Raw genomic sequence first — 26,198 nt, forward strand, 5'->3', positions numbered from 1 at the left:
ATAACAAATCCGGAATCAAATAGTACCTGTTGTAAGTGTATATTCTTCCTCAAACGCTTTTTTTTTTATAGTCATCCAAAATACTTTGAAGCCAATTAGTAGAAGTGTGGCTGAACTTATCAGAGACCTTCTTATTGACAGTTTAGATATTTATTACCACCTTCAGGTGGAAAAAATAGTGTTTCATTGATACCACTACTTTTAAATCCATATTACAGCCATAACTGCATATTAGATTGTGTCAAAAGATAAAACGCAGCAAAATAATGCCAGACAGATGTAGCATACTAATAGAAGTTTATCGGTTTAAAAAGATGACAAGCAAATAGAAGCGATTCAGCTGTGACCAGCACAGAGCAAATGTATCACAGACCCTTGTCTTTTCAGCCTCTGTCTTTAATCCAGTCTGTAATTATTGCTGTGCCCGCCTCATCTTCCTCTCCCAACGTATTACGTCTGCAAGCCTACAAGCCCTACACTGGCTGACCTTCCCCTTCAGAACCCAATTCAAGCTTCGCTCACTTACTTACAAAGCCATTTACATCTCTGACCTAATCTGCCCTCACAAACCCACTCACCCACTTCGCTCTACACATGCATGCCTCCGAGATTTCGCCCGTGCTGCTCCCTACCTTTGGAATTCTCTCCCTCTCCCTATCAGACTCTCCACCTCTCTAAAAAAACTTCAAACGGGCTCTCAAGATCCACTTCTACATCCAAACCATACAGCTGTCATCCCTGCTCATTCCTCATTGTCTACCCCATCTGGGTCACCCCTGACTGTCTGCTCCCCCACTTCAGAATGAATACTCCTACGAGCAGGGCCCTCTTCCCTTATGTGCATCGCCTTCGCTTGCTAGGTATCATCAACTCCATACTCCCTTCAACGGCATCTACTGCAACCTTTGGTTGTTGTTGTTACCTTACTGCTTGTTTCAGTGTTATTATTGCTGATGCAGCAATATTTACTGTATAAACCATATCCTGCATTGTCTTATACTGTAAGTCATGGTTTTCTTGCTTTGACCATCTGTTTATGTACAGGCGATGTGGAACCATTGTTGTGCCATATAAATAAAGAATAAGAATAATAGATAGACTTTGTGGTTATCCTTTTGCCAGCTAGAATACATACAGTATATTGAAATGTACGCGTTTCACCACCTGACTTATCAGCGGTTTCTTCTTCCTCCGAATCAGGCAGAATGTCTTATACTTGATGTCCTACCTATTACATAGCTGTGCTCTGCACTCTTTGTAAATGCATACAGAAAATGTCTTGGTAATGATAGAAAGCGAGGAAAATAAGCAATTCTGCCTGCAATCTAGAAATGAAAGGAAATGCAATTAGTAACACGTGCAGGTGAGAAGTCAGTACATTATGGGAATCTGAAAATGAACATCCACTTTAATTGCTTGACAACCACTGACCAATTATCTGTGTCTTGTCAGGTCGTGTTTTGCTCTGGCAGGACATATATAGATGCAGTATACGTTCTGCCAAATTGGCGATTATGTCATGACAACCTCTCCTTCCAGTGATGTCGTCCTTGGGAGCCATTCAGTTGGGTTCCCAGACACCTGGTCACTAAATATGAATCCGAGCACTGGGTGTTTTCCACTGCTAAAGCACCGAGGGCATGATTCAGGTGCAGATAGAATTAGCACTGCTGCTGATGCTTCCTTGGCAATGTTAAGCCCCTGCGATTGGTTTTGTTTTGCTAGGTGATGGGAGTCGGGTGTAATATCCGGGTATACTAAATACTCTATGCTAAAACATCTGTATAAAGGTCATAGGGCCCAACAAAATGTTTTTCCTGGGATGGTATAGGGATCCCGGCACTTTGGATGCCCAATGGTCAGAATGCCGACAGCGGCATCCCAATGCACAGATTCCCCGCAGCCTAACTCTATGCCTCTCTCCCCACAGCCTAACCCTAACCCTCACCACCTATTGCCTAACCCCCAGCCCCGTAGCCTAACCGTAACCTCCCTTTTACTGCCCAAACCCCACCCCCGCGGCCTAACCCTCACCAGCCCTGGCATACTTACATTCGGGATACTTTCAGTCAGGATTTTGGTGCCGCCATTGTGATTGCTATCAAGATCTTGGCCTCGATGTTCTGACCAGTGTTGGGATTCCAATGTCGGTATTCCGACTCCCAGCATACCGAATGCCGGTATGCTGACTGGATAACCCCCATACCAGCCCTGACTAAAGCTAGCCATACACAGAACAACGATCGCTCCGTTCAGCCAATGAAGTGACCGTTCTGAACCGTTATCATTCAGTATATGGACATTAATGATAACTAGGTGATTCATCACGCCCTACGGGTGCTCTTCACACCGTCGTAAGGAGCTACGCCCCCTTAACCCTTCCACGACTTTAGGGCGTGCAATATTTTTTTTATATGGAGTATTACCTCCAATTATAATTGTGTGAGTGGTTAAATATTGTATGGACAAAGGACGTGCCATGGATAAGGGGTCGAAGCCCCTTGCAACGGCGTGAACAGTGCACGTAGGGCCTGATGATTCACCTAGTAGGTGCTGTGGTTGGGGGAGTGGCGGGTGCGGGGGAGGCGCGGATGGGGTCCAGGAGTGCTGCGGGTGGGGGAGGGTGGTTGCGGGGGTGCCGCAGGTGGGGGAGGGTGCGTGGGTGCCGCGGGTGGGGGTTCGGAGCCACTGCGGGTGGGGGAGGAGCAGTTGCGGGGGTGCTGCGGGTGGTAGAGGGGCGGGTGCGGGGTGCTGCGCTTGGGGGAGGGGGACCGGAGCCACCGCGGGTGCTGGAGGGGAGGTGTGGGGGTGCCTCGGATGGGGCCCGGAGGTACTGCGAGTGTGGGAGGGGTGGGTAATGCTTCTCCTCCTGGAAGCAGCTAAGCTGCTGTCCTCCCTTTGGCAGTGGCTCTCCCGGAAACTCGCACAGCTGCCAAGCAGCCAGTCACTATTGTTAGCGCCGGTGTCCCAACACACCGCATTACAGGAAAGAAGATGCACTCAATAAACTACAGCTCCCAGCAGGCCTAAGGGGCGGAATGCTTTGGCGCTAAGGGCTGCTGGGAGCTGTAGTTTATTTAATGCGTCTACTTCCCTGTAATGTGGCGCGTAAAATCAATGCTGAATCAATGTAAAAGGTGAGAGAGCTGTGCAGTGTCAGTGACACTGCACATCTACTGCACTGCACAGAACTGTCACCTTTTACATTGGTTCAGCGTCCAGACATTACCCTATCTGATATCACCCACTCTATCCATTACCAGGGCCGGCTCCAGGCATGTTCCAATAGAGCGGCCGAACAGGGCGCCGCACTTTATGGGCGCTGCTAGCTCTGGCCGCCATATTGGAGCCTGGAGCCGTCCCTACAGCAGTGTCCGTCTCCTAGCAGAGACGCGCACTGCATGCTCCCTCCCCGCTAACCGGCGCCGGACCGTGAGCCAACCAGAGCTCGCGGTCCGGCAGCTGAGGCTCATGATTGGCTGCCGGACCACAAGCTTTGATTGGCTTGCGGACCGGCGCCAAGTTGAAGCTGACACCGGAGCGGCCGCCGAAGATTGAGAGCTAGGAGAGGCGCACGCTGCGCTCTCCTCCCCACCCTCAGCTGGACAACAGAAGCACGGTGAGCAGCACGGTGGGGGGAGGGGGGGAAGAGACGATATCTGGCACTGGGGCTTATCTCTGGCACTGGGGCTTATGTTTGGCACTGGGGGACATGTCTGGCACTGGGGCTCATGTCTGGCACTGGGGGACATGTCTGGCACCGGGGGACATGTCTGGCACTGGAGCTCATGTCTGGCACTGGGGGTCATGTCTGGCACTGGGGGTCATGTCTGGCACTGTGGGGTCATGTCTGGCACTGTGGGTCATGTCTGGCACTGTGGGTCATGTCTGGCACTGGGGGTCTTGTCTGGCACTGGAGGTCATGTCTGGCACTGGGGGTCATGTCTGGCACTGTGGGTCATGTCTGGCATTGTGGGGTCATGTCTGGCACTGTGGGGTCATGTCTGGAACTGTGGGGTCATGTCTGGCACTGGGGGTCATGTCTGGCACTGGGGGTCATGTCTGGCATTGGCGGCATATCTGGCACTGTGGGGACAAGTGTATCTGGCATTAGGGGCATATCTAGCACTGTGTGGGGCATATATGTATCTGGAACTGTGGAGACATTTATGTATCTGGCAATGTGGGGGCATTTATGTATGGGACTGTGGGGGATTTATGTATCTGGCACTGTGGGGGCATTTATGTATCTGGCACTGTGGAGGCATATCTGCACTGTGGGGGCATTTATGTATCTGGAACTGTGGGGGCATTTATGTATCTGGCACTGTGGGGCATTTATGTTTCTGGCACTGTGGGGGCATATCTGCACTGTGGGGGCATTTATGTATCTGGCACTGTGGGTGCATATCTGCACTATGGGGGCATTTATGTATCTGGCACTGTGGGGGCATTTATGTATCTGGCAGTGTAGGGGCATATCTGCACTGTGGGGGCATTTATGTATCTGGCACTGTGGGGGCATTTATGTATCTGGCACTGTGTGGGCATATCTGCACTATGGGGGCATTTATGTATCTGGCACTGTGGGGGCATTTATGTATCTGGCACTGTGGGGGCATTTATGTATCTGGCACTGTAGGGGCATTTATGTATCTGGCGCTGTGGGGGCATTTATGTATCTGGCACTGTGGGGGCATATCTGCACTATGGGGGCATTTATATATCTGGCACTGTGGGGGCATTTATGTATCTGGCACTGTGGGGGCATTTATGTATCTGGCACTGTGGGGGCATTTATGTATCTGGCACTGTGGGGGCATATCTGCACTGTGGGGGCATTTATGTATCTGGCACTGCTGGGGGGCATGTCACGTGTATCTGGCACTGCTGGGGGGCATGTCACGTGTATCTGGCACTGCTGGGGGGCATGTCACGTGTAGCTGGCACTGCTGGGGGGCATGTCACGTGTAGCTGGCTCTGCTGGGGGGCATGTCACGTGTAGCTGGCACTGCTGCGGGGCATGTCACGTGTAGCTGGCACTGCTGGGGGGCATGTCACGTGTAGCTGGCACTGCTGCGGGGCATGTCACGTGTAGCTGGCACTGCTGGGGGGCATGTCACGTGTAGCTGGCACTGCTGCGGGGCATGTCACGTGTAGCTGGCACTGCTGGGGGGCATATCATGTCTATCTGGCACTGCACATTATGTGTATCTGGCACTATACTGGAGACAATATGTGTATCTGGCACTATACTGGAGACATTGTGTGTAAGGAACACTACTGTGTGTAAGGCTGCTAATTGTGTGCGTACAGGGGGTGTGAAAATTAGTGATGTGCACCGGATATTTTTCGGGTTTTGTGTTTTGGTCTTGGATTCGGTTCCGCGGCCGTGGTTTGGATTCGGACGCGTTTTGGCAAAACATCCCTGAAAATTTGTTGTCGGATTCGGGTGTGTTTTGGATTCGGGTTTTTTTTACAAAAAACCCTCAAAAACAGCTTGAATAATAGAATTTGGGAGTCATTTTGATCCCATAGTATTATTAACCTCAATAACCATAATTGCCACTCATTTTCAGTCTATTCTGAACACCTCACACCTCACAATATTATTTTTAGTCCTAAAATTTGCACCAAGGTCGCTGGATGGCTAAGCTAAGCGACACAAGTGGCCGACACAAACACCTGGCCCATCTAGGAGTGGCACTGCAATGTCAGACAGGATGGCACTTCAAAAAAATAGTCCCCAAACAGCACATGATACAAAGAAAAAAAGAGGCGCAATGAGGTAGCTGTGTGACTAAGCTAAGCGACCCAAGTGACCGACACAAACACCTGGCCCATCTAGGAGTGGCACTGCAGTGTCAGGCAGGATGGCACTTCAAAAAAATTGTCCCCAAACAGCACATGATGCAAAGAAAAAAAGAGGCGCACCAAGGTCGCTGTGTGACTAAGCTAAGCGACCCAAGTGGCCGACACAAACACCTGGCCCATCTAGGAGTGGCACTGCAGTTTTCTAGCGAGAGGATGAGTGCTTCCATCCTCATGTGAAGCTGAACCACTAGCCATGAGCATAGGCCAGGGCCTCAGCCGTTCCTTGCCACTCCGTGTCGTAAATGGCATATTGGCAAGTTTACGCTTCTCCTCAGACACCTTTAATTTAGATTTTTGGGTCATTTTACTGAACTTTAGTGTTTTGGATTTTACATGCTCTCTACTATGACATTGGGCATCGGCCTTGGCAGACGACGTTGATGGCATTTCATCGTCTCGGCCATGACTAGTGGCAGCAGCTTCAGCACGAGGTGGAAGTGGATCTTGATCTTTCCCTATTTTACCCTCCACATTTTTGTTCTCCATTTTTTAATGTGTGGAATTATATGCCAGTAATATATCAATAGCAATGGCCTACTACTATATACTGTATACTGCGCACAACTGAAATGCACCACAGGTATGGATGGATAGTATACTTGACGACACAGAGGTAGAGCAGTGGACTACTGTACCGTACTGCTATATATTATATACTGGTGGTCAGCAAACTGTGCAAAACTTAAATGCACCACAGGTATGGATGGATAGTATACTTGACGACACAGAGGTAGGTAGAGCAGTGGCCTTCTATACCGTACTGTTATATATTATACACTGGTGGTCAGCAAACTGTGCAAAACTGAAATGCACCACAGGTATGGATGGATAGTATACTTGACGACACAGAGGTAGGTAGAGCAGTGGACTACTGTACGGTACTGCTATATATTATATACTGGTGGTCAGCAAACTGTGCAAAACTGAAATGCACCACAGGTATGGATGGATAGTATACTTGACGACACAGAGGTAGGTAGAGCAGTGGCCTTCTGTACCGTACTGCTATATATTATATACTGGTGGTCAGCAAACTGTGCAAAACTGAAATGCGCCACAGGTATGGATGGATAGTATACTTGACGACACAGAGGTAGGTAGAGCAGTGGCCTACTGTACCGTACTGCTATATATTATATACTGTTGGTCAGCAAAATTATGCACTGTACTCCTTCTACTATATATACTACAATGCAGCACAGATATGGAGCGTTTTTCAGGTAGAGAATGTATAATACTGGTGGTCACTGGTCAGCAAAACTGTGCACTGTACTCCTCCTATATAATACTGGTGGTCCCCAGTCCCCACAATAAAGCAGTGTGAGCACAGATATATGCAGCACACTGAGCACAGATATGGAGCGTTTTTCAGGCAGAGAACGTATAATACTGGTGGTCACTGATCAGCAAAACTCTGCACTGTACTACTCCTATATAATACTGGTGGTCCCCAGTCCTCACAATAAAGCAGTGTGAGCACAGATATATGCAGCACACTGAGCAGTGGCGGATTTGCCGCTAGGCAACCTAAGTGGTTGCCTAGGGCCCGCCGGGTCAGGGGGCCCGAAGCGGGCCCCCCCGCTTGTGTCACTGAGACACGCTGCCGCTCAGTCCGGCGGCAGCGTGTCTCATCTGTCAGGAGAGGAGAGCGCCTGCCAGCGCGGCTGTGTCTGGCGCGGCGGCGTATAGCGGACTTCAAACCAGCCGCCGGTTCGTGAGCCAATCAGAGCTCGCGGACCGGCAGACAATCAGAAGCCGCCGGTCCGCGAGCTCTGATTGGCTCACGAACCGGCGGCTGGTTTGAACGAAGTCCGCTATACGCCGCCGCGCCAGACACAGCCGCGCTGGCGGGCGCTCTCCTCTCCTGACTCACCCGTCCCTCACAGCCGGAGCCCGGAGGAGGAGCAGCAGCAGCAGCAGTGTAGCAACGGAAAGCAGCTGCAGCACTCGCTGCTGTGGGGGCAATTGTATACCTGGCACTGTGGGGGCAATTGGCTGGCACTGTGGGGCATTTGTATACCTGGCACTGTGGGGGCATTTGTATACCTGGCACTGTGGGGGCATTTGTGGATTTGGCACTGTGGGGGCAATTGTATACCTGGCACTGTGGGGACATTTGTGGATCTGGCACTGTGGGGGCATGGGTGGATCTGGCACTGTGGGGGCATTTGTATACCTGGCACTGTGGGGTCAATTGTGGATCTGGCACTGTGGGGGCAATTGTGGATCTGGCACTGCACTATTGGGGGCATATGTCTGTGTTTCACGTCCCATTTTAATTGGCCACACCCATTTTTTTGGCGCGCGCGCCGTGGGGCACATTACCTCTATGGGGCACTCTCTGTCTGATTGGTCGCCGCTTAGCCCCGCCGGGAGTGCACACAGACGCTCTCATTCCAGTGAATGGGGCGCGTGCGTGTCACGGACACGTGCGCGCCCCAGACGCGGTGATAGGCCCAGGCACAGACGGAACTCCATCTGTAATGTAAGAGGGCATAAGTCAGAACAAAAATATAGTGCTATGGATTGTTTGAGGTAGGGGGGCCCCAAATTGGTATTTTGCTTAGGGCCCCATGAGGTCTAAATCCGCCTCTGACACTGAGCACAGATATGGAGCGTTTTTCAGGCAGAGAACGTATAATACTGGTGGTCACTGGTCAGCAAAACTCTGCACTGTACTCCTCCTATATAATACTGCTGGTCCCCAGTCCCCACAATAAAGCAGTGTGAGTACAGATATATGCAGCACACTGAGCACAGATATGGAGTGTTTTTCAGGCAGACAACGTATAATACTGGTGGTCACTGGTCAGCAAAACTCTGCACTGTACTCCTCCTATATAATACTGCTGGTCCCCAGTCCCCACAATAAAGCAGTGTGAGTACAGATATATGCAGCACACTGAGCACAGATATGGAGCGTTTTTCAGGCAGAGAACGTATAATACTGGTGGTCACTGGTCAGCAAAACTCTGCACTGTACTCCTCCTATATAATACTGGTGGTCCCCAGTCCCCACAATAAAGCAGTGTGAGCACAGATGTATGCAGCACACTGAGCACAGATATGGAGCGTTTTTCAGGCAGACAACGTATAATACTGGTGGTCACTGGTCAGCAAAACTCTGCACTGTACTCCTCCTATATAATACTGCTGCTCCCCAGTCCCCACAATAAAGCAGTGAGCACAGATATTTGCAGCCCCCTGAACAAAACTGAGAGGACGCCAGCCATGTTCTCTCACTATCATTTCCAATGTACGAGTGAAAAATGGCGGCGACGCGCGGCTCTTTATATAGAATCCGAATCTCGCGAGAATCCGACAGCGGGATGATGACGTTCGGGCGCGCTCGGGTTAACCGAGCAAGGCGGGAAGATCCGAGTCTGCCTCGGAGCCGTGTAAAATGGGTGAAGTTCGGGGGGGGTTCGGATTCCGAGGAACCGAACCCGCTCATCACTAGTGAAAATATATTTATAGTTTGATGATATGAAGTTACGAGGCCACGCAGACTTTTCCAGGAGGCCACGCCCACTTTTCCAGGAACGATGGGAGGGGGGGGGTGCATTTAAATTTTCTCGCTCAGGGTGCTAGTAGGCCTGGAGCCGGCCCAGTCCATTACATTAGCCATCTCGGGGCTTCCAGGCCGGCAGCCCAGGTGCTGTGTTGCGGAGTCAGGGCTTCTGGGAATCTGGGCGTGGCTGTGACTGGGAGGCACTTCTGTGACATCACGCGCAGAGGAGGCTCCGGGGCTCAGAGAGTATGCGGCGCAGGGAGGGCTATGAAAGCCTTCCGCTGCGCAGCTTGCATACACATCTATGTCGGTGGCCGCAGCACCGGGAGGGGGCAGGTGGACTGGCAGCAGGACATAGGGCGCTGCAGTAAAAGGATTTTTTCCCCCTACGTACAGCGCAGAGACTTGCTGCAGATGCAGTGGCATACCCTCCAGCTGGACCTTTTTGGCAGGTACAGTACCTTTTTTTATGGTCTACCGATTTCTGGCTCTCCAAACTTCCATTGAAAGGAAAGGAAAGGGGGCGTGGTCATGCCATTTTACCCATGGTCACGCCCCTTTTTCATATTTGTAGCGATTTTTATGTGTAAATTGTTGGAGGGTATGTTGCTGCAGATGCAGTGGGCCTATTTTTGGATGTGGTCCTGGAGCTGCAGCTCCATCAGTCCCATTGTTAATCCTGCTCTGGGAACACACAGCAGCCAAAGGGTAGAGCCTCCCATTGGATGTAACCTGTGTGGGAGGATGTTTCTTGCCCAATCAACTGTGGACTGGGTGTGATAGACCTGCTGCTAACACAATGAGAGCTCCTAGCCACGCTCAGCGTTATACACACAGGCGCAGAGTCACAGATCGGGGCTATTATATAGGAGATCATTCACCGCCTGAAAATGCTTGAAAAATGGGCGTGGTCATTTGGTTTAGTTACGAAACTCGTGTGATCCCACCAACCAGCATTCAGCCTGGGTGTGGTTCATAGGGTCGACCACACTTAGGTCGACAGTGTCTAGGTCGACCACTATTGGTTGGCAGTGACTAGGTCGACACCTAAAATAGGTCGACACAAGCATTTGCTCGACATGGGCAAGGTCGACAGGTCAAAAGGTCAACATGAGTTTTTAGGGTTTTTTGGTGTTGTTTTCTTCGTTGAGTGATCGGGAACCCCAATTAGTGCACCGTGTCCCTTTGCATGGCGAGCGAAGGCAAGGTGCCTCGCTTCGCTACCGATGCGCTTGGCACAGGTTACCGTTCCCAGTTGTAGTCCACTTGGATTGTAAAGTATGAAAAAGTTTTAAAAATTGTAAAAAGAACTCTTTTGTCATGTTGACCTAGAACATGTCGACCTAGTGACCATGTCAGCCTAGAATCCCTGTCGACCTAATGCATGTCGACCAATAGTGGTCGACCTAAGGGGCTAATTCAGACCTTTTTGCACAGCGGGCGATCAGGTCTGAACTGTGCATGCGCAGGTGACATTGGGGGTGATTCCGAGTTGTTCGCTCGCTAGCTGCTTTTAGCAGCATTGCACACGCTAAGCCGCCGCCCTCTGGGAGTGTATCTTAGCTTAGCAGAATTGTGAATTAAAGATTTTCTCATAAGAATTACCCCGCAGTTTCTGAGTAGCTCCAGACTTACTCTGCCATTGCGACCAGCTCAGTCCTTTTCGTTCCTGGTTTGACGTCACAAACACACCCAGCATTCGCCCAGCCACTCCCCCGTTTCTCCAGCCACTCCCGCGTTTTTCCCTGAAACGCCTGCGTTTTTCCGCACACTCCCAGAAAACGCCCAGTTTCCGCCCAGAAATACCCACTTCCTGTCAATCACACTATGATCAGCAGAACGATAAAAAAAAATTTGTTACGCCGTGAGTAAAATACCAAACTTTTGTGCTAATTTACTTGGCGCAGGCGCGCTGCGTACATTGTGCATGCGCAGTTTGCGACTAATCGCACCGTAGCGAAAAAAAATAACGAGCGAACAACTCGGAATGACCCCCATAGTGCGCCACAGTGCATCGGCGCATGCCAGAGATGCGATCGGCATCTCAGCCCAGCGATCGCCTCTGCCTGATTGACAGGCAGAGGCATTCGCTGGGCGGGCCGGCGGCATTGGGCTGCCATTTTGGGGGTGCGGTCCGTGCAACGCAGGCTTGCCCGGACCGTGCGGGGGGTGGGTTGCGGCGGTTGCGTGACATCACACGCAGCCGTTGCTACTCTGAGAGGGTTAGGGTTAGCTCCTGCGTGCTGGTAGGGAGCTACTCTTCAGAGCATCACCGCCATGTAATGCTTTTGTACCTGTGCGGGGGGTCAGAGCCAGACATGCGGGGCGGACTAGCCCTGTGCTGGGCGTCCTCCCGCATGTCTGTGAAAAGTGACCATAGAAATTTCGCACATCTACGATCAAGTCTGAAATACCCCCTAAGTGTGGTCCGCCCAGAGACCGGATACCATTCAGCCCATTCTGCACTGTGTGAGTGGGTGCCCTCTGATTAGCGGGCCGCCATGCTCTGTGCGGTACAGATTATAGGCTCAGCGGCAGGAAATCAGACTCGTATAACAGAGGAAGTGCAGAAAAACACTTTGCAGCTTTGTTAATGACCCTTAGTGTAAATATAGCCCATCTGCCTAGTGGACAATTTCCAGTGCATCACAGTCTTGGCTCCAGTGTAAAATCCCTTCCACTAATAATATAAATGTAGACAGACGGATACTTTGTGCCGTGAGTAAGGTGAAGGAAATAAATTCCTGTCTCAGTTTAACAGCCTCAAGTTCTGCTCAGGCTTCAGCTGAGTGACACTATTTAATATCTGATTTACTTTACAGAAATCTATTTTCCATAGTGGCCCAAATCTGTATTTATGATCACTGAACCTTGGCAATAATTGGTATTTGTAAATGTCTCTTTCCATGCTCCAGTGAATGTGTGTATGTTGTTACTTTAGCAAATGATTGGTAAATTGGAAACATTTTACACAGCAGTGAAATCAGCGTTTGAATAGAATATCATCGGATATTGAGATATTTATTTTTCTATTGTGTGAATGAGGTTTTCAAATGCCGTTACCTCGCAGCTTTTCCTTCAGTGGGACTTATATTTCTAGGGCAAATGGCCCTAACGGGTCAATTGATCATAAACCTTCATTTTTCCGCGGTAGATAACATTCTACCTCAGCGATACAGTTCATGAAAGCAGACCATCCAGAGAGGGTCTACAAATGCTGTCCCCCTTTGCACTTTAAAAGCAGCCTTCTTTGTATTCAAGGAGTGAATTCATTACTGCAAATGTGAGGGACATATTTGTCCTTGTCTACAAACGTAGCTTTTCACAGTCTGCTAAACTGAACACACTTCTCAAGCTTCGGATGCTGTAGAACAAAGTGAGAATGGATGGACTGCAGGGGAGTTCTCTGCAGTACTGTATCCCTCTTGTTAAATAAGAAGAAGCAGTAATAACCCCTTTTAATGGCAAAAAAAGCAGTGGCACATGCAGGGGGGGTTTCTAAGTACCCGGTAACCCCTCTGACAGACCAAATGATTGGCATAGTGACTCAAAGCCCTCGGCTCCGCCCTGCTGTAGCTGTCCTGCAAGGAAGGGGGGGAAGAGGGGTGGTGGCAGCTTGTGTTATGTTATATATAAAATATGTATATGTGTGTGCTCTATATGCAGAAATTAGAGATGAGCGGGTTCGGTTTCTCTGAATCCGAACCCGCCCGAACTTCAGCTTTTTTTACACGGATCCGAGCGACTCGGATCTTCCCGCCTTGCTCGGTTAACCCGAGCGCGCCCGAACGTCATCATGACGCTGTCGGATTCTCGCGAGACTCGGATTCTATATAAGGAGCCGCGCGTCGCCGCCATTTTCACACGTGCATTGAGATTGATAGGGAGAGGACGTGGCTGGCGTCCTCTCCATTTAGATTAGGGTTGAGAGAGAGAGAGAGAGATTGACCTGAGGCTGTGATACTGTAGAAGAGAGTGCAGAGTTTAGTGACTGACGACCACAGTGACCACCAGACAGTGCAGTTGTTTGTTTTATTTAATATATCCGTTCTCTGCCTGAAAAAAACGATACACACAGTGACTCAGTCACATACCATATCTGTGTGCACTGCTCAGCCCAGTGTGCTGCATCAATGTATATATATATCTGACTGTGCTCAGCTCACACAGCTTATAATTGTGGGGGAGACTGGGGAGCACTGCAGTGCCAGTTATAGGTTATAGCAGGAGCCAGGAGTACATAATATTATATTAAAATTAAACAGTGCACACTTTTGCTGCAGGAGTGCCACTGCCAGTGTGACTAGTGACCAGTGACCTGACCACCAGTATATATAATATTAGTAGTATACTATCTCTTTATCAACCAGTCTATATTAGCAGCAGACACAGTACAGTGCGGTAGTTCACGGCTGTGGCTACCTCTGTGTCGGCACTCGGCAGCCCGTCCATAATTGTATATACCACCTAACCGTGGTTTTTTTTTCATTCTTTATAGTCATACTAGTTACGAGTATACTATCTCTTTATCAACCAGTCTATATTAGCAGCAGACACAGTACAGTGCGGTAGTTCACGGCTGTGGCTACCTCTGTGTCGGCACTCGGCAGCCCGTCCATAATTGTATATACCACCTAACCGTGGTTTTTTTTTTCTTTCTTTATACATACATACTAGTTACGAGTATACTATCTCTTTATCAACCAGTCTATATTAGCAGCAGACACAGTACAGTGCGGTAGTTCACGGCTGTGGCTACCTCTGTGTCGGCACTCGGCAGCCCGTCCATAATTGTATATACCACCTAACCGTGGTTTTTTTTTCTTTCTTTATACATACATACTAGTTACGAGTATACTATCTCTTTATCAACCAGTCTATATATTAGCAGCAGACACAGTACAGTGCGGTAGTTCACGGCTGTGGCTACCTCTGTGTCGGCACTCGGCAGCCCGTCCATAATTGTATATACCACCTAACCGTGGGTTTTTTTCTTTCTTTATACATACATACTAGTTACGAGTATACTATCTCTTTATCAACCAGTCTATATATTAGCAGCAGACACAGTACAGTGCGGTAGTTCACGGCTGTGGCTACCTCTGTGTCGGCACTCGGCAGCCCGTCCATAATTGTATATACCACCTAACCGTGGTTTTTTTTCTCTTTCTTTATACATACATACTAGTTACGAGTATACTATCTCTTTATCAACCAGTCTATATTAGCAGCAGACACAGTACAGTGCGGTAGTTCACGGCTGTGGCTACCTCTGTGTCGGCACTCGGCAGCCCGTCCATAATTGTATATACCACCTAACCGTGGTTTTTTTTTCTTTCTTTATACATACATACTAGTTACGAGTATACTATCTCTTTATCAACCAGTCTATATATTAGCAGCAGACACAGTACAGTGCGGTAGTTTACGGCTGTGGCTACCTCTGTGTCGGCACTCGGCAGCCCGTCCATAATTGTATATACCACCTAACCGTGTTTTTTTTTCTTTCTTTATACATACATACTAGTTACGAGTATACTATCTCTTTATCAACCAGTCTACATTAGCAGCAGACACAGTACAGTGCGGTAGTTCACGGCTGTGGCTACCTCTGTGTCGGCACTCGGCAGCCCGTCCATAATTGTATATACCACCTAACCGTGGTTTTTTTTTCTTTCTTTATACATACATACTAGTTACGAGTATACTATCTCTTTATCAACCAGTCTATATATTAGCAGCAGACACAGTACAGTGCGGTAGTTCACGGCTGTGGCTACCTCTGTGTCGGCACTCGGCAGCCCGTCCATAATTGTATATACCACCTAACCGTGGTTTTTTTTTCTTTCTTTATAGTCATACTAGTTACGAGTATACTATCTCTTTATCAACCAGTCTATATTAGCAGCAGACACAGTACAGTGCGGTAGTTCACGGCTGTGGCTACCTCTGTGTCGGCACTCGGCAGCCCGTCCATAATTGTATATACCACCTAACCGTGGTTTTTTTTTCTTTCTTTATAGTCATACTAGTTACGAGTATACTATCTCTTTATCAACCAGTCTATATTAGCAGCAGACACAGTACAGTGCGGTAGTTCACGACTGTGGCTACCTCTGTGTCGGCACTCGGCAGCCCGTCCATAATTGTATACTAGTATCCATCTCCATTGTTTATCTGAGGTGCCTTTTAGTTGTGCCTATTAAAATATGGAGAACAAAAATGTTGAGGTTCCAAAATTAGGGAAAGATCAAGATCCACTTCCACCTCGTGCTGAAGCTGCTGCCACTAGTCATGGCCGAGACGATGAAATGCCAGCAACGTCGTCTGCCAAGGCCGATGCCCAATGTCATAGTACAGAGCATGTCAAATCCAAAACACCAAATATCAGAAAAAAAAGGACTCCAAAACCTAAAATAAAATTGTCGGAGGAGAAGCGTAAACTTGCCAATATGCCATTTACGACACGGAGTGGCAAGGAACGGCTGAGGCCCTGGCCTATGTTCATGGCTAGTGGTTCAGCTTCACATGAGGATGGAAGCACTCAGCCTCTCGCTAGAAAAATGAAAAGACTCAAGCTGGCAAAAGCAGCACAGCAAAGAACTGTGCATTCTTCGAAATCCCAAATCCACAAGGAGAGTCCAATTGTGTCGGTTGCGATGCCTGACCTTCCCAACACTGGACGTGAAGAGCATGCGCCTTCCACCATTTGCACGCCCCCTGCAAGTGCTGGAAGGAGCACCCGCAGTCCAGTTCCTGATAGTCAGATTGAAGATGTCAGTGTTGAAGTGCACCAGGATGAGGAGGATATGGGTGTTGCTGGCGCTGGGGAGGAAATTGACCAGGAGGATTCTGATGGTGAGGTGGTTTGTTTAAGTCAGGCACCCGGGGAGACACCTGTTGTCCGTGGGAGGAATATGGCCGTTGACATGCCAGGTGAAAATACCAAAAAAATCAGCTCTTCGGTGTGGAGGTATTTCACCAGAAATGCGGACAACAGGTGTCAAGCCGTGTGTTCCCTTTGTCAAGCTGTAATAAGTAGGGGTAAGGACGTTAACCACCTCGGAACATCCTCCCTTATACGTCACCTGCAGCGCATTCATAATAAGTCAGTGACAAGTTCAAAAACTTTGGGTGACAGCGGAAGCAGTCCACTGACCAGTAAATCCCTTCCTCTTGTAACCAAGCTCACGCAAACCACCCCACCAACTCCCTCAGTGTCAATTTCCTCCTTCCCCAGGAATGCCAATAGTCCTGCAGGCCATGTCACTGGCAATTCTGACGATTCCTCTCCTGCCTGGGATTCCTCCGATGCATCCTTGCGTGTAACGCCTACTGCTGCTGGCGCTGCTGTTGTTGCTGCTGGGAGTCGATGGTCATCCCAGAGGGGAAGTCGTAAGCCCACTTGTACTACTTCCAGTAAGCAATTGACTGTTCAACAGTCCTTTGCGAGGAAGATGAAATATCACAGCAGTCATCCTGCTGCAAAGCGGATAACTGAGGCCTTGACAACTATGTTGGTGTTAGACGTGCGTCCGGTATCCGCCGTTAGTTCACAGGGAACTAGACAATTTATTGAGGCAGTGTGCCCCCGTTACCAAATACCATCTAGGTTCCACTTCTCTAGGCAGGCGATACCGAGAATGTACACGGACGTCAGAAAAAGACTCACCAGTGTCCTAAAAAATGCAGTTGTACCCAATGTCCACTTAACCACGGACATGTGGACAAGTGGAGCAGGGCAGGGTCAGGACTATATGACTGTGACAGCCCACTGGGTAGATGTATGGACTCCCGCCGCAAGAACAGCAGCGGCGGCACCAGTAGCAGCATCTCGCAAACGCCAACTCTTTCCTAGGCAGGCTACGCTTTGTATCACCGCTTTCCAGAATACGCACACAGCTGAAAACCTCTTACGGCAACTGAGGAAGATCATCGCGGAATGGCTTACCCCAATTGGACTCTCCTGTGGATTTGTGGCATCGGACAACGCCAGCAATATTGTGTGTGCATTAAATCTGGGCCAATTCCAGCACGTCCCATGTTTTGCACATACCTTGAATTTGGTGGTGCAGAATTTTTTAAAAAACGACAGGGGCGTGCAAGAGATGCTGTCGGTGGCCAGAAGAATTGCGGGACACTTTCGGCGTACAGGCACCACGTACAGAAGACTGGAGCACCACCAAAAACTACTGAACCTGCCCTGCCATCATCTGAAGCAAGAAGTGGTAACGAGGTGGAATTCAACCCTCTATATGCTTCAGAGGTTGGAGGAGCAGCAAAAGGCCATTCAAGCCTATACAATTGAGCACGATATAGTAGGTGGAATGCACCTGTCTCAGGCGCAGTGGAGAATGATTTCAACGTTGTGCAAGGTTCTGATGCCCTTTGAACTTGCCACACGTGAAGTCAGTTCAGACACTGCCAGCCTGAGTCAGGTCATTCCCCTCATCAGGCTTTTGCAGAAGAAGCTGGAGACATTGAAGGAGGAGCTAACACGGAGCGATTCCGCTAGGCATGTGGGACTTGTGGATGGAGCCCTTAATTCGCTTAACAAGGATTCACGGGTGGTCAATCTGTTGAAATCAGAGCACTACATTTTGGCCACCGTGCTCGATCCTAGATTTAAAGCCTACCTTGGATCTCTCTTTCCGGCAGACACAAGTCTGCTGGGGTTGAAAGACCTGCTGGTGACAAAATTGTCAAGTCAAGCGGAACGCGACCTGTCAACATCTCCTCCTTCACATTCTCCCGCAACTGGGGGTGCGAGGAAAAGGCTCAGAATTCCGAGCCCACCCGCTGGCGGTGATGCAGGGCAGTCTGGAGCGACTGCTGATGCTGACATCTGGTCCGGACTGAAGGACCTGACAACGATTACGGACATGTCGTCTACTGTCACTGCATATGATTCTCTCAACATTGATAGAATGGTGGAGGATTATATGAGTGACCGCATCCAAGTAGGCACGTCACACAGTCCGTACTTATACTGGCAGGAAAAAGAGGCAATTTGGAGGCCCTTGCACAAACTGGCTTTATTCTACCTAAGTTGCCCTCCCACAAGTGTGTACTCCGAAAGAGTGTTTAGTGCCGCCGCTCACCTTGTCAACAATCGGCGTACGAGGTTACATCCAGAAAATGTGGAGAAGATGATGTTCATTAAAATGAATTATAATCAATTCCTCCGCGGAGACATTGACCAGCAGCAATTGCCTCCACAAAGTACACAGGGAGCTGAGATGGTGGATTCCAGTGGGGACGAATTGATAATCTGTGAGGAGGGGGATGTACACGGTGATATATCGGAGGGTGATGATGAGGTGGACATCTTGCCTCTGTAGAGCCAGTTTGTGCAAGGAGAGATTAATTGCTTCTTTTTTGGGGGGGGTCCAAACCAACCCGTCATATCAGTCACAGTCGTATGGCAGACCCTGTCACTGAAATGATGGGTTGGTTAAAGTGTGCATGTCCTGTTTTGTTTATACAACATAAGGGTGGGTGGGAGGGCCCAAGGACAATTCCATCTTGCACCTCTTTTTTCTTTTCTTTTTCTTTGCATCATGTGCTGATTGGGGAGGGTTTTTTGGAAGGGACATCCTGCGTGACACTGCAGTGCCACTCCTAAATGGGCCCGGTGTTTGTGTCGGCCACTAGGGTCGCTAATCTTACTCACACAGTCAGCTACCTCATTGCGCCTCTTTTTTTCTTTGCGTCATGTGCTGTTTGGGGAGGGTTTTTTGGAAGGGACATCCTGCGTGACACTGCAGTGCCACTCCTAGATGGGCCCGGTGTTTGTGTCGGCCACTAGGGTCGCTAATCTTACTCACACAGCTACCTCATTGCGCCTCTTTTTTTCTTTGCGTCATGTGCTGTTTGGGGAGGGTTTTTTGGAAGGGCCATCCTGCGTGACACTGCAGTGCCACTCCTAGATGGGCCCGGTGTTTGTGTCGGCCACTAGGGTCGCTAATCTTACTCACACAGCTACCTCATTGCGCCTCTTTTTTTCTTTGCGTCATGTGCTGTTTGGGGAGGGTTTTTTGGAAGGGACATCCTGCGTGACACTGCAGTGCCACTCCTAGATGGGCCCGGTGTTTGTGTCGGCCACTAGGGTCGCTTATCTTACTCACACAGCGACCTCGGTGCAAATTTTAGGACTAAAAATAATGGCCCTCATTCCGAGTCATTCGCTCGGTATATTTCATCGCATCGCAGTAAAATTCCGCTTAGTACGCATGCGCAATATTCGCACTGCGACTGCGCCAAGTAATTTAACAATGAAGATAGTATTTTTACTCACGGCTTTTTCTTCGCTCCGGCGATCGTAATGTGATTGACAGGAAATGGGTGTTACTGGGCGGAAACACGGCGTTTCAGGGGCGTGTGGTTAAAAACGCTACCGTTTCCGGAAAAAACGCAGGAGTGGCCGGAGAAACGGAGGAGTGTCTGGGCGAACGCTGGGTGTGTTTATGACGTCAAACCAGGAACGACAAGCACTGAACTGATCGCAGATGCCGAGTAAGTCTGAAGCTACTCTGAAACTGCTAAGTAGTTTGTAATCGCAATATTGCGAATACATCGGTCGCAATTTTAAGAAGCTAAGATTCACTCCCAGTAGGCGGCGGCTTAGCGTGTGTAACTCTGCTAAAATCGCCTTGCGAGCGATCAACTCGGAATGAGGGCCAATATTGTGAGGTGTGAGGTATTCAGAATAGACTGAAAATGAGTGTAAATTATGGTTTTTGAGGTTAATAATACTTTGGGATCAAAATGACCCCCAAATTCTATGATTTAAGCTGTTTTTTAGTGTTTTTTGAAAAAAACACCCGAATCCAAAACACACCCGAATCCGACAAAAAAAATTCGGTGAGGTTTTGCCAAAACGCGTTCGAACCCAAAACACGGCCGCGGAACCGAACCCAAAACCAAAACACAAAACTAGAGATGAGCGGGTTCGGTTTCTCTGAATCCGAACCCGCCAGAACTTCATGTTTTTTTTCACGAGTCCGAGCGACTCGGATCTTCCCGCCTTGCTCGGTTAACCCGAGCGCGCCCGAACGTCATCATGACGCTGTCGGATTCTCGCGAGGCTCGGATTCTATCGCGAGACTCGGATTCTATATAAGGAGCCGCGCGTCGCCGCCATTTTCACACGTGCATTGAGATTGATAGGGAGAGGACGTGGCTGGCGTCCTCTCCGTTTAGACACTTGATTTACTAATTTTGGGGAGCATTAGGAGTACTCAGTAGTGTACAGTGCAGAGTTTTGCTGATAGTGACCAGTGACCACCACTTTTATTTATAATCCGTTCTCTGCCTGAAAAAAGCGATACACAGCACACAGTGACTCAGTCACATACATACCATATCTGTGTGCACTGCTCAGGCTCAGGCCAGTGTGCTGCATCATCTATATATATTATATATCTGTCTGACTGCTCAGCTCACACAGCTTATAATTGTGGGGGAGACTGGGGAGCACTACTGCAGTGCCAGTTATAGGTTATAGCAGGAGCCAGGAGTACATAATATTATATTAAAATTAAACAGTGCACACTTTTGCTGCAGGAGTGCCACTGCCAGTGTGACTAGTGACCAGTGACCTGACCACCAGTATATAATATTAGTAGTATACTATCTCTTTATCAACCAGTCTATATTAGCAGCAGACACAGTACAGTGCGGTAGTTCACGGCTGTGGCTACCTCTGTGTCGGCACTCGGCAGCCCGTCCATAATTGTATATACCAGTGACCTAACCGTGGTTTTTTTTTCTTTCTTTATACATACATACTAGTTACGAGTATACTATCTCTTTATCAACCAGTCTATATATTAGCAGCAGACACAGTACAGTGCGGTAGTTCACGGCTGTGGCTACCTCTGTGTCGGCACTCGGCAGCCCGTCCATAATTGTATATACCAGTGACCTAACCGTGGTTTTTTTTTCTTTCTTTATACATACATACTAGTTACGAGTATACTATCTCTTTATCAACCAGTCTATATATTAGCAGCAGACACAGTACAGTGCGGTAGTTCACGGCTGTGGCTACCTCTGTGTCGGCACTCGGCAGCCCGTCCATAATTGTATATACCAGTGACCTAACCGTGGTTTTTTTTTTCTTTCTTTATACATACATACTAGTTACGAGTATACTATCTCTTTATCAACCAGTCTATATATTAGCAGCAGACACAGTACAGTGCGGTAGTTCACGGCTGTGGCTACCTCTGTGTCGGCACTCGGCAGCCCGTCCATAATTGTATATACCAGTGACCTAACCGTGGTTTTTTTTTCTTTCTTTATACATACATACTAGTTACGAGTATACTATCTCTTTATCAACCAGTCTATATATTAGCAGCAGACACAGTACAGTGCGGTAGTTCACGGCTGTGGCTACCTCTGTGTCGGCACTCGGCAGCCCGTCCATAATTGTATATACCAGTGACCTAACCGTGGTTTTTTTTTCTTTCTTTATACATACATACTAGTTACGAGTATACTATCTCTTTATCAACCAGTCTATATATTAGCAGCAGACACAGTACAGTGCGGTAGTTCACGGCTGTGGCTACCTCTGTGTCGGCACTCGGCAGCCCGTCCATAATTGTATATACCAGTGACCTAACCGTGGTTTTTTTTTCTTTCTTTATACATACATACTAGTTACGAGTATACTATCTCTTTATCAACCAGTCTATATATTAGCAGCAGACACAGTACAGTGCGGTAGTTCACGGCTGTGGCTACCTCTGTGTCGGCACTCGGCAGCCCGTCCATAATTGTATATACCAGTGACCTAACCGTGGTTTTTTTTTCTTTCTTTATACATACATACTAGTTACGAGTATACTATCTCTTTATCAACCAGTCTATATATTAGCAGCAGACACAGTACAGTGCGGTAGTTCACGGCTGTGGCTACCTCTGTGTCGGCACTCGGCAGCCCGTCCATAATTGTATATACCAGTGACCTAACCGTGTTTTTTTTTTCTTTCTTTATACATACATACTAGTTACGAGTATACTATCTCTTTATCAACCAGTCTATATATTAGCAGCAGACACAGTACAGTGCGGTAGTTCACGGCTGTGGCTACCTCTGTGTCGGCACTCGGCAGCCCGTCCATAATTGTATATACCAGTGACCTAACCGTGTTTTTTTTTTCTTTCTTTATACATACATACTAGTTACGAGTATACTATCTCTTTATCAACCAGTCTATATATTAGCAGCAGACACAGTACAGTGCGGTAGTTCACGGCTGTGGCTACCTCTGTGTCGGCACTCGGCAGCCCGTCCATAATTGTATATACCAGTGACCTAACCGTGTTTTTTTTTTCTTTCTTTATACATACATACTAGTTACGAGTATACTATCTCTTTATCAACCAGTCTATATATTAGCAGCAGACACAGTACAGTGCGGTAGTTCACGGCTGTGGCTACCTCTGTGTCGGCACTCGGCAGCCCGTCCATAATTGTATATACCAGTGACCTAACCGTGGTTTTTTTTTCTTTCTTTATACATACATACTAGTTACGAGTATACTATCTCTTTATCAACCAGTCTATATATTAGCAGCAGACACAGTACAGTGCGGTAGTTCACGGCTGTGGCTACCTCTGTGTCGGCACTCGGCAGCCCGTCCATAATTGTATACTAGTATCCAATCCATCCATCTCCATTGTTTACCTGAGGTGCCTTTTAGTTGTGCCTATTAAAATATGGAGAACAAAAATGTTGAGGTTCCAAAATTAGGGAAAGATCAAGATCCACTTCCACCTCGTGCTGAAGCTGCTGCCACTAGTCATGGCCGAGACGATGAAATGCCAGCAACGTCGTCTGCCAAGGCCGATGCCCAATGTCATAGTACAGAGCATGTCAAATCCAAAACACCAAATATCAGTAAAAAAAGGACTCCAAAACCTAAAATAAAATTGTCGGAGGAGAAGCGTAAACTTGCCAATATGCCATTTACCACACGGAGTGGCAAGGAACGGCTGAGGCCCTGGCCTATGTTCATGGCTAGTGGTTCAGCTTCACATGAGGATGGAAGCACTCAGCCTCTCGCTAGAAAAATGAAAAGACTCAAGCTGGCAAAAGCAGCACAGCAAAGAACTGTGCATTCTTCGAAATCCCAAATCCACAAGGAGAGTCCAATTGTGTCGGTTGCGATGCCTGACCTTCCCAACACTGGACGTGAAGAGCATGCGCCTTCCACCATTTGCACGCCCCCTGCAAGTGCTGGAAGGAGCACCCGCAGTCCAGTTCCTGATAGTCAGATTGAAGATGTCAGTGTTGAAGTACACCAGGATGAGGAGGATATGGGTGTTGCTGGCGCTGGGGAGGAAATTGACCAGGAGGATTCTGATGGTGAGGTGGTTTGTTTAAGTCAGGCACCCGGGGAGACACCTGTTGTCCGTGGGAGGAATATGGCCGTTGACATGCCAGGTGAAAATACCAAAAAAATCAGCTCTTCGGTCAGTTCGGTGTGGAGGTATTTCACCAGAAATGCAGACAACAGGTGTCAAGCCGTGTGTTCCCTTTGTCAAGCTGTAATAAGTAGGGGTAAGGACGTTAACCACCTCGGAACATCCTCCCTTATACGTCACCTGCAGCGCATTCATAATAAGTCAGTGACAAGTTCAAAAACTTTGGGTGACAGCGGAAGCAGTCCACTGACCAGTAAATCCCTTCCTCTTGTAACCAAGCTCACGCAAACCACCCCACCAACTCCCTCAGTGTCAATTTCCTCCTTCCCCAGGAATGCCAATAGTCCTGCAGGCCATGTCACTGGCAATTCTGACGAGTCCTCTCCTGCCTGGGATTCCTCCGATGCATCCTTGCGTGTAACGCCTACTGCTGCTGGCGCTGCTGTTGTTGCCGCTGGGAGTCGATGGTCATCCCAGAGGGGAAGTCGTAAGCCCACTTGTACTACTTCCAGTAAGCAATTGACTGTTCAACAGTCCTTTGCGAGGAAGATGAAATATCACAGCAGTCATCCTACTGCAAAGCGGATAACTGAGGCCTTGGCATCCTGGGTGGTGAGAAACGTGGTTGCGGTATCCATCATTACTGCAGAGCCAACTAGAGACTTGTTGGAGGTACTGTGTCCCCAGTACCAAATACCATCTAGGTTCCATTTCTCTAGGCAGGCGATACCGAAAATGTACACAGACCTCAGAAAAAGAGTCACCAGTGTCCTAAAAAATGCAGCTGTACCCAATGTCCACTTAACCACGGACATGTGGACAAGTGGAGCAGGGCAGGGTCAGGACTATATGACTGTGACAGCCCACTGGGTAGATGTATGGACTCCCGCCGCAAGAACAGCAGCGGCGGCACCAGTAGCAGCATCTCGCAAACGCCAACTCTTTCCTAGGCAGGCTACGCTTTGTATCACCGCTTTCCAGAATACGCACACAGCTGAAAACCTCTTACGGCAACTGAGGAAGATCATCGCGGAATGGCTTACCCCAATTGGACTCTCCTGTGGATTTGTGGCATCGGACAACGCCAGCAATATTGTGTGTGCATTAAATCTGGGCCAATTCCAGCACGTCCCATGTTTTGCACATACCTTGAATTTGGTGGTGCAGAATTTTTTAAAAAACGACAGGGGCGTGCAAGAGATGCTGTCGGTGGCCAGAAGAATTGCGGGACACTTTCGGCGTACAGGCACCACGTACAGAAAACTGGAGCACCACCAAAAACTACTGAACCTGCCCTGCCATCATCTGAAGCAAGAAGTGGTAACGAGGTGGAATTCAACCCTCTATATGCTTCAGAGGTTGGAGGAGCAGCAAAAGGCCATTCAAGCCTATACAATTGAGCACGATATAGTAGGTGGAATGCACCTGTCTCAAGTGCAGTGGAGAATGATTTCAACGTTGTGCAAGGTTCTGATGCCCTTTGAACTTGCCACACGTGAAGTCAGTTCAGACACTGCCAGCCTGAGTCAGGTCATTCCCCTCATCAGGCTTTTGCAGAAGAAGCTGGAGGCATTGAAGGAGGAGCTAACACGGAGCGATTCCGCTAGGCATGTGGGACTTGTGGATGCAGCCCTTAATTCGCTTAACAAGGATTCACGGGTGGTCAATCTGTTGAAATCAGAGCACTACATTTTGGCCACCGTGCTCGATCCTAGATTTAAAGCCTACCTTGGATCTCTCTTTCCGGCAGACACAGGTCTGCTGGGGTTGAAAGACCTGCTGGTGACAAAATTGTCAAGTCAAGCGGAACGCGACCTGTCAACATCTACTCCTTCACATTCTCCCGCAACTGGGGGTGCGAGGAAAAGGCTCAGAATTCCGAGCCCACCCGCTGGCGGTGATGCAGGGCAGTCTGGAGCGACTGCTGATGCTGACATCTGGTCCGGACTGAAGGACCTGACAACGATTACGGACATGTCGTCTACTGTCACTGCATATGATTCTCTCAACATTGATAGAATGGTGGAGGATTATATGAGTGACCGCATCCAAGTAGGCACGTCACACAGTCCGTACTTATACTGGCAGGAAAAAGAGGCAATTTGGAGGCCCTTGCACAAACTGGCTTTATTCTACCTAAGTTGCCCTCCCACAAGTGTGTACTCCGAAAGAGTGTTTAGTGCCGCCGCTCACCTTGTCAGCAATCGGCGTACGAGGTTACATCCAGAAAATGTGGAGAAGATGATGTTCATTAAAATGAATTATAATCAATTCCTCCGCGGAGACATTGACCAGCAGCAATTGCCTCCACAAAGTACACAGGGAGCTGAGATGGTGGATTCCAGTGGGGACGAATTGATAATCTGTGAGGAG

At 48.7% G+C, this 26,198-nt stretch overlaps 1 protein-coding gene across 6 annotated transcripts in view; it reads left to right on the forward strand.

Annotated features, from left to right (window-relative positions):
* TENM4 (teneurin transmembrane protein 4) overlaps positions 1 to 26,198 on the forward strand; it is a 1,727,786-nt gene that overhangs the window by 482,633 nt on the left and 1,218,955 nt on the right. The window lies entirely within an intron of this gene.

The sequence above is a fragment of the Pseudophryne corroboree genome, chromosome 2, assembly GCF_028390025.1.
Source record: "Pseudophryne corroboree isolate aPseCor3 chromosome 2, aPseCor3.hap2, whole genome shotgun sequence".
NCBI classification, from domain to species: Eukaryota; Metazoa; Chordata; class Amphibia; order Anura; family Myobatrachidae; genus Pseudophryne; species Pseudophryne corroboree.